Below are 17,636 nucleotides of genomic sequence, written 5' to 3' on the forward strand. Positions count from 1 at the left end.
CCCGAGGCCGTCAGTGTGTCGGCTCTTCTCTAGCCAGCCCACTTGCCAAGTCTGATTGGCCTTGGTCGGGCTCCCAGCCCCTCTCCAAGGGGTGCAGCTGTCTGGAGGTGCTGCCTTCCACGCCTTCCTCAGTCCCACCTCATTCACTCCACAGGGCGACTGATTACAAAGTGGGGGGAAGATCTTATTCTACTTCTAGCAAAAAGACATTTTTCTATTACCTTAATTACACTACCTTAGGGGCCCCCTATAACATATTACCAAGGTTCAATACAAAGTCATAGGCAAGTTATACAAAAATGCATAATGCAGAGATTTATCTACAACTGCATTGAGTGACTGCTGTGTGCAGTAATATGGTGACCCCTGGGTCTTTGAATGAGGCTTTATACTGGGGGGCAGGCGAGTCGGAGGCGAGTGGGTGGGCAAGTGGCGGGTGGGCACAGAGGTGAGCAGTGAGCCAGCAGGGGCTCTAGGGGCGGGCAGGGGGGTTTCTGGCCGGGGAGGGAGGAGGTGAAAGGAGGCGAGTGGTGGGTGGGGGACTGACTAGGAGGAGATGCAGCAGGCCAGTGGGGAGCTAGGGGTTGAAGAGGGGTGTGATGATGGGGACGAGCGGGGAGGGGGCAGGTCCTATTTTACTGCTGTGATCTGGTCACCCTATGGGTGCCATTTCTTCCCCCTCCCCCCAACCTTCTTTTTTGGCCCACACCTGTTTCAGTGGGGCGGCGCTGGGGAAGGAGGGTTTGTTTCTTTGGGGCGGGCAGTGCTGGGGACGTTGTTTCCACAGGGCTGGGCAGCGCTGGGGAGGTGTTTCAAGGGGGCTGAGTGGCACAACGGGGGGAGGCACTTTTATATTCTTGCTTTGAGGGCAAAAATAGCTAGTTACGGCTCTGGGACCCCATATTGCGCTAGGTGCTGTACAATCCCTGGCCAACACTGGGACACCCAGGGGGTTCCCCTCAATCTCCCTGAGCCTCTGCAGCCCAACTTCTTCTAACTCCATCTGGATCATACACACACATACCCCGGCAAAAAAACAAACCAAACTGGGCGGGGCAGCTCCTGGGGGCAGGGCTCTGGCACAGCCTGGGGGTGGGGCAGCTCCTGGGGGCAGGGCTCTGGCACAGCCTGGGGGCGGGGCTCTGGCACAGAGCAGGGGCGGGGCAGCTCCTGGGGGCGGGGCTCTGGCACAGCCTAGGGGCGGGGCAGCTCCTGGGGGCGGGGCTCTGGCATAGATGGGGCTAGTTCCCACCTCAGAAAGTCCCTGGCCCGGTGAGTGTGGCAGCTGCAGCCTGGTTTGGTCTTGAAGGAGCCAGGAAGGGGCTGGAGCAGTGGGGGGCTGGTAGGAAGGAAGCAGGAAAAACAAGGAAAAGAGCCGTGGGGCAGCTCCTGGTGGCCGGGCTTTGTAAGGTACCAGACACTGCTGGTGCTGCTGCCTCCAGTGTGTGCTGGGACCCCGGGCTGAGCTCCGGGCTGCTGCTGCAGCACCAGAGGGGCTGCTCCAGGGACAGACTTTCACTGAAGCACTTTCTGTGCCCATCCGAGGTGGGGCAGCCCTGGGTGGGCAGAAGAGAGACTCCACACACAGGTCCCAGAAGCTCAGGGTCTCGCAGCCCCTGGGGATCTTCTCTTGGGTGGGGTCTGGACAGCGATGGAGCCCCTGCCTCATGCTGCCTCAGGTGTAGTGTGAGAAACTGCTGTGTGTAGGAATTTGCTACTTATGGTGCACTGAGCATGCTCAGTAAATCTGCTGAAGCCACTTCCCTTCACCCTGCCCTTTCTCAGAATCAGATTCTGCAGATTGCTATTTACAGGGTGTCATAAATGTATAGCTACGGGCAGTGATGAGCTGCCAAAATGCTAACAACCGGTTCCCGCCTCCTCACCCCATGAGGGGTCATGCCCCCCCCCGGGACTCCTGCCCCTTCCAACCCCCCCATGTTCCTTGACAGCCCCCACCCCAGGACCCATGCCCTATCCACCCCCTTCCCTGTCCCGACTGCCCCTTGCCACCCCATCCAACCCCTTCTCTGATTCCTGATGGCACCCTGGGACCCCTACCCCATCCAACCACCCCTTCTCTCTGTCCCCTGACTGTCCCTGGAATCCCGACCCCTAACTGCCCCATTCAACCCCTTCTCCTTTCTGACTGCCTCCCCCCCGCTTGCCCCGTTCAATCCCCCTGTTCCCTGCCCTCTGACCGCTCTGACACTAATCCATTCCCCCCCCCAACTCCCCTGCCCTCTATCCAACACACCCTCCCTGTTCCCTTACCGTCCTACCTGGACCCGGGGCCAACCCCGGGGGCCGGGCAGGCAGGAGCCGCGCCCCCCCAGCTGGACCCGACCCGGGCAGGCAGGAGCTGCGCCCCCCCCCCCCCGGCTGGACCCGACCCGGGCAGGCAGGAGCCGCCCCCCCCAGCTGGACCCGACCCGGGCAGGCAGGAGCTGCGCCCCCGCCCCCCGGCTGGACCCGAACCGGGCAGGCAGGAGCCGCCCCCCCCCCCGGCTGGACCCGACCCGGGCCGGCAGGAGCCGCGCCCCCCCCCCCGGCTGGACCCGCCCCGGGCCTGCAGGAGCCCCCCCCCCCCCCCGCTGGACCCGACCCCGGCAGGCAGGAGCCGCGCCGCCCATCCCCAGGGTCCGGCCGCGACCTCGCCGGGCGGCGCAGCGCCTGGAGCCCTCCCCTCCCGCTGGCGTCCCCGCTCCCCGCCCCAGCTCAAGCTCACCTGCAGGAAGCCGCTGCTTTCTTCTCAGCCCTCCCAGGCTTCCCGCGCGAACAGCTGATTCGCGGGAAGCCTGGGAGGGGGAGGAGAAGTCAGAAGCTTCTGAAGAGGAGGCGGAGTGAGGTGAGCTGGGGCTGGGGGAAGGGCAGGGAGCTGCTACAGCTTTTCTTAAATTTAAAAGCCCTTTTGGAACTAGTTGTCCCTCCGGGAACAACCGGTTCTAAAGGGGGCTTCTGAATTTAACAACCGGTTCGCGCGATCCGGTGCGAACCGGCTGCAGCTCACCACTGGCTACGGGTAGCATAAAATACCCTGTAAAGAGTTAAAAAGCTCCAATAACCTGGTTGGCACATGACCAAAAGTACCAATAAGGGAAGAAAATACTTTCAAATCTGTTGGGGGAAGGTTTTTGTTTTCGTGTTCCTTTGTTCTCTCTGGGTCAGCGAGGAACCAGGGCATGGAAAATACATCTCCCTAAGCACATGGCATAGAAAAACCTTAGAGTTCTGTCCATAGGCAGGTCCTTGCATAGCTTGCTGAGTCACAAGGTGTATCTGCCTTTTCTCAGTGGGTCGATTGTAGAGATGATGGTCTGTAATGGGCCATCAAGCAGGCTAGGCAGAACTGACACCAACTTGTCTGGCTGGGGTGTTCCCTGGAAGCAGAGCACAAGTTTGAAATACGGGCAGCATAGAGCCAATATTCATAACGTCAACTACAATAATGATACACATCTAGAGATAGCATCATTATAATCAGCCAATCAGAACCTCTCCATAGACCCCTTACACAACAGCCTTTCTACAATATTGGCTGCGAATATAGAACAGTGGTCGCAACGGTGATCTATACAGTTACAGATTATGTCAATAATGTCACAGGAGGTGACACGGCATCAATGAAATTGGAGCTGGGGCAGCAAAGAGCCACCAAATGTCCTGAGGGCTGGAGAAAAATGCCTTCTAGGGAACTATTGAAAGAGCTCAACCTATTTAGCTTATCAAAAGAAGATTGAAAGGTGACTTCATTGAAGCGTTGAAGGGCCTTAATGGAGAGAAAGGATTGGGTATTAAAGGGCTCTTCAATCGAGCAGAGAAAGGCACAACAAGACCCAATGGGTGGAAGGTGAAAAGAGACAAATTCATATTATAACAAAGGCACAAATATTCAACAGCGAGGATAATTCACCACAGCAACAAGTTACCAAGGAAAGTGATGAATTCTCCATCTCTTTATGTCATTTCATGAAGACTAGATGCCTTTCTGGAATGCATTTGCCCCAAAAGTAGCTATTGTGTCCTACAGGAGGCCTGTGATATGCAGGGGGTCAGATTAGATACTCTAATGGTTTCTTCTGGCCATAAAGTCGACTAATTTCTGAAAAACCGAGTGTAGCGTTGGGAGCAGCGTCTGATGTTTCCCTGTCTAGCCGGCTTGCTGCCTAGAACGAACGCTCCTCGAGTGGGGTGATCCACAGGGAGTAGCTCAAACCTCCACAGTGCCTGGCCAGGGGCAGGACATTGGCACAGCAAGGGAGGGGTGTGGCAGTGACATCACAAAGGCCTGTTGCAGGACCTCAGACTATTGGTCAAAGGTGGTGGGGAGGTGGTGACCTCACAGAGAGATGCTGACATCAGCCAGGCAGGACAGGGGCGAGGGACCAGGGAAACCTCAGAGACCCCTGTGGCTTTGCGTCAGCAAGTCTCCTTCTCCAGGTCTCTCTTTGAGGACTGAGAGAGTATTCGGGTTCACGGACATGAGCGCCAGGAGGAACCTCTTTCGAGTTTTCTCCTTCCCTTTTAGTGATTTTACTAGAAAACAGCCGTCCCTGTTTAGAAGGTAAGAGCCTCCTCAAGGTGTGAAACCTGTTCAGTCTGATCCATCTGGTGACAGTTGAATTCTAGGCATGGAAAACACAAGCTTAAGGAGGCAGAATTTTATTGCGCACCTGGGATTTTGTCCCTTAGAATCACCGGGGACATTAGGGTTTGTCATTTTTGTTTCACCTTTTCCTCCATCCTTCCCTCCCTCCTTTCTCTTCTTCTCTTGCTTCTTTTGTCCTTTCTCCCGTTCTCCTCCCAACACCAGGAGGGAGGGAGGGGTGTGTGTGTGTGTGTGTTGCGGGGGAGGGCTCTGCAGCTCCCGTATTGGGAGGTCCACCCAAAAATGGGGGGCTGAAATAGTGCTCGGGCAGTCAGGGCTGGATTAACCTTTTGTGGGCCCCGACACCAAACATGTTTGTGGGTCCCTGTGTAGTCACTGTGGGCTCCGAGTATGGGCCTGGTGGGGCAGTGCCATTGGTGCCATAGCATACCCGGTACTGAACCTCAGAGACATTTTTCATTTTGATCACACACCCCTACATGACTGTACGCATTGCCAACACAGCTCCCTCAGCCCCCGGGTTTTCTTATTGAGCTGTACAGCCATGTGGGTTTACCAGTGTCCACAGTGAGCAGAACTTTTATAGTGATCAAGGAAACTCCCCACAGATTTATCTCCTTCCTCATTCAGACCTTCTCTAGCCATGTCTCCAGTACCCCCCACGTCACCAGTCACGGCATGTGGTCCTAGTCTCAGCTCAGAGTTCTAAAGCCAGCAGATACCTGATCAGTTCTGACAGATCCCCCCCTCAGCACCCATCCTGCCATGTGAGCCAACCACCTGCAAACACCATCTCCCCAAAGTCAGGACTTAGCCCTTGGGAATCTGAAGCCACCAGCCTCTCTCCCTCTGCTCCCATCTACATGCTAGTCTGCTACCTGGTCACCACCACCTCTCCCCACGCTTGTTTCCTTTCTACTTTGGACATGCTCCCACGCAGCTGGAAGGTGCCTCTGCCAGCCTGACCTGCTCCCTCTTTCCCTGCTCCCCCTGACATTCCTGTCCTACTGGTGACCTCTGTTCCTTGAGGTGAACTCCAGTGTCTTTAGCTGCTCTAGCTTAATGGCCCCCAGTGGTCACAGAGCCACCTGCAGCTTCTCTGGCTACAGCCATGGGGCCAGTTCCCAGAGGCCAGCCTTAGCCAGCTGCAGCTACTAGCCGCAGGAGGGGTGGCAATGCCAGGGCTGAGCCTGCTTGAACCTTGCAACGGCTGCACTAGGGACTCTAAATCCTCAGCCCTGGCCCTAGGCAGCTGCAGACTCTGGAGTTAGGCACTTCCCTCCTCTAGGCCATGGCTTTAAATACCCGAGATTCCCATCACCTGCAGCAGAGGCCACCAATTCCCACGCCCCCCTCAGCCAGCACCTAGTCGTGCAGAAAGTGCAGCCTGAGTGATTTTGGAGGCTGGGTGGCAGGAGGTTCCCGTCCCTGACCAGCAGCCCTGCAACAAGCTCACATGCTTCCCAGTTAGGACATTAGCCGTTACTGACAAGGTTTGTTTGTGTTGTTTATTTTTTATCTCATTGTTAGGTGTGAGAAGTATAAACTGTTTAATAGGTTCCATTAGTTGGTTAATAAGATGTTTATGAAGTAAATCACTGGCTTTAAAATAAGATCCAATCTGGAGCATATGAACTGTTGACCCCTGGACTCCATCTCTGAGAGGGGACTTGTTTACCATCAGGGGACAGGCTCAAACCAGTCCAAACCGGTTTTTCCCGCCAAAACCAGCCCTCAGCGTTCCATCTCCTCAGCACTTTTCCCGCCACAGAAGTGATATAAGGACGTGCTCAGCGCCTGCGCGGGGCCGTCCCCCCCAGCGACGGCCCCTCCACAGTCGGGTCTTCCCAGCGCTCCCGAGCCGGAGAGTGACGAACCCCCTCGGTCCCGCTGTGAGACTGAGGAACAGGAGGCCGGTCACCCCCATTCCTGCCGTCCTGCATCCCTGGTGTCCAGCCTCCCACAGAGCCCCTGGGGAGTGAGAGACCCCGGGGGGGCACTGGGGCTGGGCAGGAAAGTGACTCTGCCCCGGGGAACCTGGGAGAAGCCTCAGAGCTGCCTCAGCCCCAGTGGGATTTGGGGGGCAGAGACTGGGGCCTGGCGGGGGGGATCCCCTGTGGTGTGGGGGGAAATGGGGGGTGTCAGGCAGGGAGGGGAGAAGCTGGAGTTGTAGGGAGGGGAAGGTCAGTGGGACGCGGGGGGGGGTTGAACTGTCTCTGTGCAGCCAGGAAATTCCCGGGGGGGGGAAGTGGCGGGCGGGAGAAGGGGGGAGGGGGGTTAATTGGATCCTGTCCCTGTTTGTGCCACTTGCCTCTTGCCACCGATACAAATTCTCTCTAGTTCTGCCCCTTTTCTCTCTCAGTATCTCACACGGGCTATAAAATCTGGGGCGATTCCCCCCCTTTCCCCTCCAATGATCAGCTCTCCCGTCCCCCACCGATTTCCCCCGTTCTCCCCATGAGTCTCAAACGTCAAGTTAAAATCATCTCTAGTGAGAGGCATTTTCCCACCCGTTTTATCTGCAGCGATTTGTCCTTGTGTAGGTGGGAAATTGTTGCCCTGAGTCATTCCCCAGCACATGGCTGCCCCTGGAGTGGGGATGGGATGGCTCAGTGGTTGGAGCACTGGCCTGCTAAACCCAGGGCTGGGAGCTGACTCCTTGAGGGGCCCATTTGGGGATTTAGTTGGGGATTGGTCCTGCTTTGAGCAGGGGGTTGGACTAGACACCTCCTGAGGTCCCTTCCAGCCCCGATATTCTATGAGATGCCGGGTCTCTGCCAGGGCAGGGAAGGGAGGCGCACGTGTCCCCCATGGGGACTGCCCAGACCCCCGTTTCCCAATCCCAGTTGCTGCCCCCTAACTACCAACACAGTTACCCCCAACCATCAGTTGCCAGTCACCCGGCCGTCCCCCACTGCTGCCCCCTTCCTTTATCCAGGGACCTTTCAGCTCCCCCTCCCTTGCCCTTTTAATCAGCTCCTCAAAGGGCTCCCTGCTGCCCATGGGAATGGTGGGGGTGGGGGGAACCATTACTTTGTATTTATGTATTGGACAGTTGTATAAAATCCAGTCCAACAGTCCCCCTTTTCCACTAGTTCGTTAACAGCAATATAAAATCCCCTCAGATCTTGATGTTTTTCTCTCATGTTATCAAATATGCAGTTTGTGACATATTTGCTTTGCAAATCTCAAAGATTCATATAAAATACCCTAAACATTTGCCCCACTGCTCTCTAGTTGTCTATTTCTAATTGAATATGCCCTGAGATTTCCCCGTCTCTCTAATTATAAAATTCTAAGAAAATCTCAGATTTACACCTTTTCTCAGATTCTTGAACATGGATATAAAATGTTTGCAAATGTTGCCCATTTCCTCTTTATTCATTTATCAAATATTCATGTGAAACACTCATATTTTGCCTCCTATCAACAACTGATATAAAATCCCTCTGATTTTCCACTTTCCTCTCTATAATTTGCAAAATGGATCCAAAATCTCTCAGATTTCCACCCTTTCTCTTTCATTTCTGAACATTGCTCTCAAAGCTCAGGTTTTGCCTCTTTCTGTGTCATTATCAAATGTCAGTTAAAAATCCTCTCAGGTTTGGGGTTGTTCCCCGTGTTTCTAAATCCCAGCAACTTCTTCCTTCGAGGGAACTTGTTGCCCTGAGTTCTTCTCCATCCTGGAGGTCGCAGGGGGTGAAATTGCCCAGAGATCATCTTTCCCGACTCCTTTGTGAATCATTTGGTCCCTCCTTTACCTCTGTTAAAATGTTTGCCAAAGAAAGAGATCAGCCACATATTTAATACCCATCAAAGCCAGAGGCCTCCCCCTGTTTGGAGATCGGTAGTTCCCAACCAGTTACAGAAGAGTTGGCTGGACCCTTTTCTCCAGCTGGCATGGGATGATGAGGTCACTCTGAGTGCAGTGTCAGTTAAGAAGTATCCCAAGCCCCATGGCAAATGGCCTTGGTGAGGGGTTGCTTCCTGCAGTGCTAAGATGCAGCCACCTCTGGTGTGGATCCATGGTGGCCATTATTTGCTAGTGATAGGCCATGGACATTTCTTATCTATTTTGTCCCTCCAGGCCTACCATACTCCAGTTCAAGAGACATCCCCCAGGGCTCCCTCTGCCCCTGTGACTTTCCAGTGAACAAAACAAGGATCAGAGAGAGGAAAAGCCAGTTCCTGATTCCATATTCCCCCTGCTGGGGTGTGGCTGCCGTGGGGTCAGTGTCTGAGGGAATCCCCCACAGTGACTCTTTTGGTTCTGCTCTTTTCTAGCCTTGTGTTCAGAGACTTTGTTAGAGGGTGAGGGGAGGGAGAAGGGAGGTTAAAAATATGTCTGGGCTTAGCATGGCAGGAGGGGCCAGATCTACATTGTAATAAACAGATTGAGCATTTCCCAGCATGGCAGAATCTAGGGTGTCTGTCTTCAGGGAAAGGGCCTGGGGGAATTCTGATGTGAAATTAACTAAAACCACTTCTGAAACACCCACAACTGCCCTTCTCCCCGAGACAGGCTGCAGAATGGCGTCCATGTTTTGCTCCAGCTCATCCCAGCCTGGCGTGGGACAGGGAAGAGAAATGGCTGCAGTGGAGCCAACGCAGGTAGAGATTATCGGGGGGTTGCTGGTGGGTTCCTGCTGGAGGAGAGGGAGAGCAAGTACACCGGAGATGGGAAGGTTTGCACAGTCTGGTTTGGAGGTTGGAGCGGGGCAGGAAATTCACAGCGTGGGGAAAGGAGGAGGCCAGGGTGTGGCAAACCTGCTGGGAGTTATTTAATAAGTGCCCTAGATTCTAGGAACAGACCCAGGAGGTTGGGAGGTGGAAATGCCCTAATTTGTGAAGAAAGAAAATAGCCCACCTACATGGAGCTAGTCAAATTGACCAGATTCCCAGTGCTGGAGCCTGAGCTCACCAACCAGCGGCCGCTGTGAGATATGAAGGGGGCACCCATGAGTCAGGCTTATTGGAGCTGCCTCTCCCTTCATATCCCGCTCCTCACAATGGGGAGGGTGTTGGGCTTCCTACCAGGGAGCTCCCTGGACCCTGCTAGGGGCTCCATCTCCTGAATCAGTCGGTGGCTAGCAGGTGTGTGATGGATCTGCTGGGAGAGACAAGGGGCTCTCTCTTCGTCCCCTCACCCTGGTATTTGCTCGATACGCTGAGCGGGGTGGGGGTGGGACTCTGTTGAGTGGGATTCACCCAGAGCTTCCATTTGATTGGCTCCTCTCTGCCACAAATAGTGGGGCTGTGAGTGGGGAAAGAGGTCCTGAGTGTTGGACTCTTGCTCTTTCAGGGGCCGGTGACCTTCGAGGAGGTGGCTGTGCATTTCACCAGGGAAGAATGGGCTCTGCTGGACCCCGCTCAGAGAGCCCTCTACTGGGATGTTATGCAGGAGAACTATGAGACTGTGACCTCGCTGGGTAAGGGTTCCTGTCCCCTCGGATCTGGGAAGGGGAAATGAAGAGTTAAGGTTCACGCCAGCCCCACAATGCCACCTCTACTCTGTCCTGTTTCAGCATCACCCCAATATGCCAGTGACACACACACACTACCAGAGACCCTCCTCTGCTGCAGAACACTTTAGGAACAGAGCACAGGAGCCGTATTGCACAGTGTCAAATATCTCCTGTTTGCTCAAATAAAACTGAGGGTTAGGTGCGGCATAATCAGCAGAAGCTTCCTACCCCTGATTTCTCAAACTCTGAGACTTCTCCACCCAGACCACAATAATGCTTGGGGTGTAACAAGCAGGCTGCTGGAGTCAGAGCTGCTGGCCCAAGGTCACTTATCACACAGACACTCTGTGCGTCCTTGAATGCTGGCTGGGGGTATCCAGAGAAGGAAGCTCAGTGGCGGATTTAGCGTTAGTAGGGCCCTGTGCTCGGCTCCATTTTAGGGGTCCATCCTTGGGACATAGGCAAGAAAAAGAACATTCTCTCATTTCCCTCCCCTGCTGCAGAACACTTTGGGAACAGAGCACAGGAGCCGTATTGCAGTGTCAAATAGCTCCTGTTTGCTCAAGTGAAACTGTAAGTTAGGTCTGGCATAACTGTTCCATACCCCTAATCATTTTTGTTGTCCTTTTCTGAACCTTTTCCAATTCCAGTATATCTTTTTTTTAGATGGGGCGACAACATCTGCGTGCAATATTCAAGATGTGGGTGTATCATGGATTCATTTGCTGTTTTTACAAATATGATATATGATATATTCTGTCGTATCTATCCCTTTCTTAATTATTTCCAACACTGTTCGCTTTTTTTCACTGCTGCTGCACATTGAGTGGATGTTTTCAGAGAACTATCCACAGTGACTCCAAGATCCATCTCTTGAGTGGAAACAGCTAATTTAGACCCCATCATTCTGTATGTATAGTTGGGATTATGTTTTACAATGGGCTGCACTATGTGCTATCCTGACATCTAGTACTGCTGAGAACCTGCATTCAGTGATATCCCTGCCCTTCCTGTTCCCTTTCTCCTCTGAACCCCACCGGCCCATGCTTCCTGTTCCCAGCTTCCCCCGGACACTCTCTCTGTCTCTGAACCTCTTGGTGCATCCTTGAATGCTGGCTGAGGGTATCCAGACAGGGGAGCTCCAGCAGCAGAACACTGAATCTCACCCAGGATTACAGATGACACAACTCCTCACTGCTCTGGGTTGCACCCCAGCATGTGAAAATGGTCTAGGTTGGTAGTGACATTTCTTGAGACATGCAGAGTCTTGCTCCCATATCACCAGGTGTGATAACAATAAGAGGAAAGGCCGAATATGGAAAACTGCTTGTTCAGCTCGCTTTTGACCTGCATCATATTTTGCAATATATTCCAAATAAGGAAATTAACATGCAACGTATGTGTCATTGTTTGGGGTTTTAAGCTTTAAAAGGCTTGTGTGATTTTTAGCTCAGGGGGACATTATTCCAATAGCTGTCGCCCGCTGCGCACTTTTAACCAAGAAAAGAGCCTCAGGCTGAGCTGATTCAAAATCAGTCATGTGGTTGTTTTCCACAACAGCTTCAAGAGGTCCCTGTGATGGAATGTAAATGTCTTCTTCACACCTTCCCCCTGCAGGAGAATGGCTGTTTGACCAGCTGTTTGCCTGGCTGTCTCTGAGGAACTGCTCTGTGGGTGTTCCCCAGAATTGTAACTTTTTCAGTAATATCATACTGTAAAATCTCATAACTTTACATACAGTGTTACTACACATTTTAATAGGCGGATAATATTCAGAAGATTATGCATTTTCAAATGATACCTCACAAGCCATACTGTGTACAAAATTGATCATCATTTTCTAGAAGCGTGAACACAGGGGTATAGACTGACACAGTGTCTGTGTGTGTGTTCCCAGCAGATATGTGGGTATTTCAATCCCTCATAAGCACAGTGTTCGGCATTTTCAAGGACCTGGGGAACTGGTCCTGGGAATTCACTGGTTTACCACGTGTGACACTGTACGGAATTGTGAGACACTTTGGTATTAATAATAAAATAATAATATAATCTGATAAAATTGCAATGAATTGTGCTAGATATGCCATGTAAGGTGTCAGTAAAAATGTCATGATTTGCCAAGTATGATAATATTGTTTCTACATTTGTATCACCTTTGTATTGTGAGTTATAGATATGTGGGGTATATCTGTATTTCCAGACTTGTGCAGTGTTTCTGGGTGACACCCCCAGACATATTGACATCAACACTGCCTAGCCTGTTTGATGGCCCATTGAGGGTCATCAGCTGTACAATGAGCCCATGGAAAGGACCAAGGGGATACACCTATTGAGTCAGCAAGACATGCCGGGGTATGCCTGTGTAATGAGAACTCCAAGGCTTTTCCATGCCATGTGCTGTGAATCTTGTGTTTGGGACACAGGAAGTACAGGACACATGGCAAAAGGAATGTAAAGGGCAGCTGCATCATCTCCATTTTGTCTTCAATCCCCCTTCCTACTTCTGGAGCAACTTCTCTACAAACTGAACCCTGGAACAAAGGACTGAATGACCCATCCAAGCTATGGATGTGTTACAGACAGACTTTCAAGCCAGCAACTCACCAATACTGCTAAGAACCTGATATATCCATTTTGGAATGTATCTGACTGCTTTCCCATTTAACTTCTTTCTGTCTTTCTTTCATTTAAACCTTTAGTTTAGATGCTAAACGATTGTCTGGGGCCTGGTCTACACTAGGACTTTAATTCGAATTTAGCAGCGTTAATTCGAACTAACCGCTCAACCGTCCACACCAGGAAGCCATTTAATTCGAACTAGAGGGCTCTTTAGTTCGAATTTGGTACTCCACCCCGGCAGGTGGAGTAACGCTAAATTCGACATGGCTAGTTCGAATTAGGCTAGGTGTGGATGGAAATCGAACTTAGTAGCTCCGGGAGCTATCCCACACTGCACCACTCTGTTGACGCTCTGGACAGCAGCCCGAGCTTGGATTCTCTGCCCAGCCACACAGGAAATGACCCGCGAAAATTTGAATTCATTTTCCTGTCTGGGCGGTTTGAATCTGACGTTCTGGTTGCACATCGGGGCGAGCTCCGCAGCACTGGCAGCAATGCAGAGCTCTCCAGCAGAGGAGTTCATGTAATCTCTGAATAGAAAGAGGGACCCGGCATAGACTGACCGGGAACTCTTGGATCTGATCGGTGTGTGGGGCGAGGAGTCTGTGCTTTCGGAGCTGCGCTCCAACGAACGGAATGCAAAGACCTACGAGAAGGTCTCCAAAGCCATGATACAGACAGAGGATACAGCCGTCATGCAACGCAGCGCCGCGTGAAAATCAAGGACCCCAGACAAGGCTACCAAAAAATCAAAGCGGCCAACGGACGCTACGGAGCCTGCCACCACTGCCCCACCAGTGACCATGGACTCTGATGATGGGACAGTGTCGACGGACAGTTCCTCGACGATGTTCACGGACGGGGAAGATGAGGAAGGGTTTGTGGAGGACGAGGCAGGCGATAGCGCTTACAACGCTGGTTTCCCCGACAGCCAGGATCTCTTCATCACCGTCACGGAGATCCCCTACCAACCCTCCCCGGCCAGGAACCCGGATCCTGAATCAGGGGTAGGAGCAGTCGGTAAGTGCTTTAACCATGTTAACTTTTATTCTTAATATAACAGGAATCTGAAGTGTGTGAAAAGGAGGTCTCTGTATATATGGTGATAGAACAGAAATCCTCCTGGGAGAACGCCACGAAGCTCTCCTGCCGTTAATCGATAAGCATCAGCAGGAGGTTCCTGGGGAGAGCTGCCTTATTGGGTGCTCCGTGATAGCACACTTTTCCGCGCGAGGCTTTCATGCGGTATTCAGGGAGCACTGCCTCCCAGAGCACGGCTGCATAGGTCCGTGGTTCGTGCTAGATTTCACGCCGCATGCGCTCTCTATCTCCTTCAGTGCCCGTCCTCACGGTGATCTCGCTCGGAGACTCCTGCATCTAAGTAGGGGAAGAAATGTTACGTTACGCCTGGTCCAAAGTATTTTTAATAAATAAACGGACAGACGGCATAGCACAGACTCAGCACGCAGCTGCGTGACGAGCGTAACGGAAAGCCAAAGAATCAAATGGACGCTCATGGAGGGAGGGGGGAACGAGGACGCAAGGTATCCCACAGTTCCTGCTGTCTCTGAAAAGCATTTGCATTCTTGGCTGATCTCCAAATGCTTCTAGGGTCAAACACAGTGTCCGCGGTGGGTCGGGGCATAGCTCGGCAATTTACGCACCCCCCCGACCCCCAGAAGTTAAAGGGAAAACAATCCTCTGTTGACTCTTTTACATGTCACCGTATCTGTACTGAATGCTGCAGATAGACGCGATGGTGCAGCACTCAACACCAACATCCTTGCTCCCCCCACGCTATGGATGGCTGATGATGAGGATGCATTTCCATCTTTTTGTACCATCAGCCTATTGGCACATGGGGCAGTGCAAAAGGGCTGGTAACCATGACAACCATACCAACTTGCTTGGGACCGGTCGGTCAAGGCCGCCTGTTGCTAATTTTTCATGGTAGATGGTGCAGTATGGCTGGTAACCGTCCTCATCATTGCAACAGGGGGCTGAGCTCCATCAGCCCCCACCCTTCATTGTAAAGAAAAGATTCAATTGCCCCTGGACTAGCAGAGGGATGAGTGGCTCCCTCCTCCACACCCCTTAATGTCATCTCTGGACTATCATTGCAGCTGGAGGCTTCCTTCCACTCATTTCTCACAAACGACTACCTGTGTCTTATTCATGCATTCTATATTACTTCATCACACAAGTGGGGGGACAATGGTATTGGAACCCAGGAAGGCTGGGGGAAGAACGGAATGAACAGCTGGGGTTGTTTCAGGAGCACACCCTGTGAATAGCGTTCAGCTCAAAATTTATGCAGGATTGGACAGAGAGCAGCTGTGGTCTCTGGTTGTATGATACAGTGGTTCTCTAGTACACTTGCCCATAATCTAGGCAGGACTGATTCTATTTTTAGATACCCAGAAAGGAGGGATTGACTCGGGGAGTCATTCCCAAATTTTGCTTTTGCGCCCCTGGCTGATTGACCAGGGGCACTTATGACAGCACCAAATGGCGCAGTGCAAAAGGACAGGTAACCATGACCATCTTATTACCGTCTTCTTACCAGTTCATGGTATGGTAGACGGTGCAGTATGCCTGGTAACCATCGCTGCTGTCATGCAAAAGCATAAGCATGCTGCTGTGTAGCGCTGCTGGTCCGCCTCTGTCAGCGGCATCCAGTACACATACGGTGACATACACAAAAGGCAAAATAGGGTCCATTGTTGCCACGCTATGGCGTGTGCCAGGGCATTTCATGGAAAACGTGCTCGAAATGATTGTCTGCCGTTGCTTTCCCAGAGGAAGGAATGACTGGCGACATTTACCCAGAATCCACCGCGCAAATGATTTGTGCAACAGCAGGCACAGGGGTCTCAACAAAAAATTCACAGAGACAGCCTAGACTCAGTTAATTGTTCACAAAAAAGTATCATTGCAAGGAATTAACTAACTGTTTCCCATCTCACAGCTTCCACTGTCTCCAGACCTTCCACAGCATCCACCTCGCAGAGGCTGGCGAAGATTAGGCGGCGAAAGAAAAAGACAAGGGACACGATTTTCGATGAATGTGTGGGCTGCTACCTAGCCGAGGCGGACCAGCAGAGGCAGTGGAGGGAGAAAGTCTCTCTGTACCAGCGCTCACACAGCGAATGGGAGGAGAGGTGGCGTGAGGAACACAAGCAGGCGACTCAAGCAATGCTTGTACTACTGAGGGAGCAAACGGACACGCTCCGGCGACTTGTGTATGTTCTGCAGGACCGCTGCAGGACAGAGCCCCCGGCAGTATCTCTGCAACCGCCCTCCCCCGCCACAAAGTCACATACCCCCCTCACCCCAAATAACCAGGAGGATGCCCGCCCTGGGCCGTGAATACTGTCACTGCACCCCAGCAGAGTGCTCAAGTAACCAAAAGCTCTCATACCCTACGTTTGCATAAGTCCTTCCCTTCCGGACTCAAACAAGTCCCAATCCCAGTCCCATCCCATAACTGTGTACTTAAGTAATAAAAGTACTTTGCTGTTAAGTACTGTTTCCGTCATGTTTCTTCACTGAAGACTGTGTTTGAATGGGGTGCGTGGGGAAGTGCGTTGCTAATTGCATAGGACAGGCACCTTTCGCAGGGTACAGACACGGGTGCCGGATCAGCAGCAGGTAACACACACAGTGCAGTCAGCAGGCACCGTGGTCGGTATGGGAGGTGGTTTCCAGGTTCTGTGTGGGCGGTGGGGATGTGACTTTTTAGCAGGGGAGGGCGGGTACAGATCTTATACAGCGGTCCTTGTCGTGGACCGCTGAGTCACGCAGCAGAGGAATCTGTATCCGTCCTCCTCTGCCACAAGGCCACATAGCCCCCCGCACACAGAATCCCAAAAAGGAGGGATGGCAGGCTCCGTTGAAACAAGCAGTCCGGCAATGCGGACCGCTGTAGGAGCAGGAGCCTGTCATTCCTTGAGTTTAGAGGCGGTCTTTACATCAGCGCACACCCTACCCACCGCAGTCTGCGTTCCAGTTTCGACCCTTTAACGAAAAGTCATGAATAAAGAAACCTCTCCTCAGTAACAGTGTGACATGTATTTTATTTTTACACGTGTCTTGGAAGTGGAGGAAACGGGGAGAACGGGGTATTTAACCGAAGAGGAGAGTCAACAGTAACTGGGTAAAGAAACAGGGGCAGGTTCAGCTTCTCTGTAAAGAAACTGAACAGTCACAGGTCACGCTGCTCGCTGCTCGCTGGTATTTAAAGAGTTCCTTGTCGCTGTCCCAGGCGCCTGTATAGGGCTTCATGAGCAAGTGCGTTAGCGGGCAGGCTGGGTCACCGAGGATCACTATAGGCAAATGCACATCCACAACAGTTATTTCGTGGTACGGGAAGAAACTACCTTCCAGCAGGCGTCTGAGCAGCCCACAGTTCCTGAGAACACACGCATCAGGAACCTTGCCCGGCCATACGACGTTCATGTTGGTAAAAAGGCTCCTATGGTCCCCCAGTGCTTGCAGAACCATTGAAAAGTAGCCCAATTTCTCAGCAGCTGAATGTGGAAGAGGTGGACGATAAAGTGCGAGGAGGAGAAAACGGCGAGGATCGCAGCGGGCTCCATGCTTGCAGTGCTGTGGCGTACGCGCTGTAACTGACAAGAGAAGGGCGTGAACAGATTTCCCACCGGAGCTTTCAGGGAGGGAGGGCATGATTGACGGTTCAATGACAACAGTTACCCAAAAGCACCCTCGACACATTTTTCCCCCAGGAGGCATTGGGAGCTCTACCCAGCATTCCAATGGGCAGCGGGGACTGCGGGAACTGTGGGATAGCTTCCCACAGTGCACCGCTTCGAAAGTCGACGCCGGCCCCGTTAATGTGGACTCAGAAGTTCGAATTAGTGTATTTAGTATGGATACACAAATTCGACTTCATAAGGTCGAATCCACAAAATTCGAATTAAGTA

The sequence above is a fragment of the Mauremys mutica genome, unplaced genomic scaffold (assembly GCF_020497125.1).
Source record: "Mauremys mutica isolate MM-2020 ecotype Southern unplaced genomic scaffold, ASM2049712v1 Super-Scaffold_100033, whole genome shotgun sequence".
Lineage (NCBI taxonomy): Eukaryota > Metazoa > Chordata > Testudines > Geoemydidae > Mauremys > Mauremys mutica.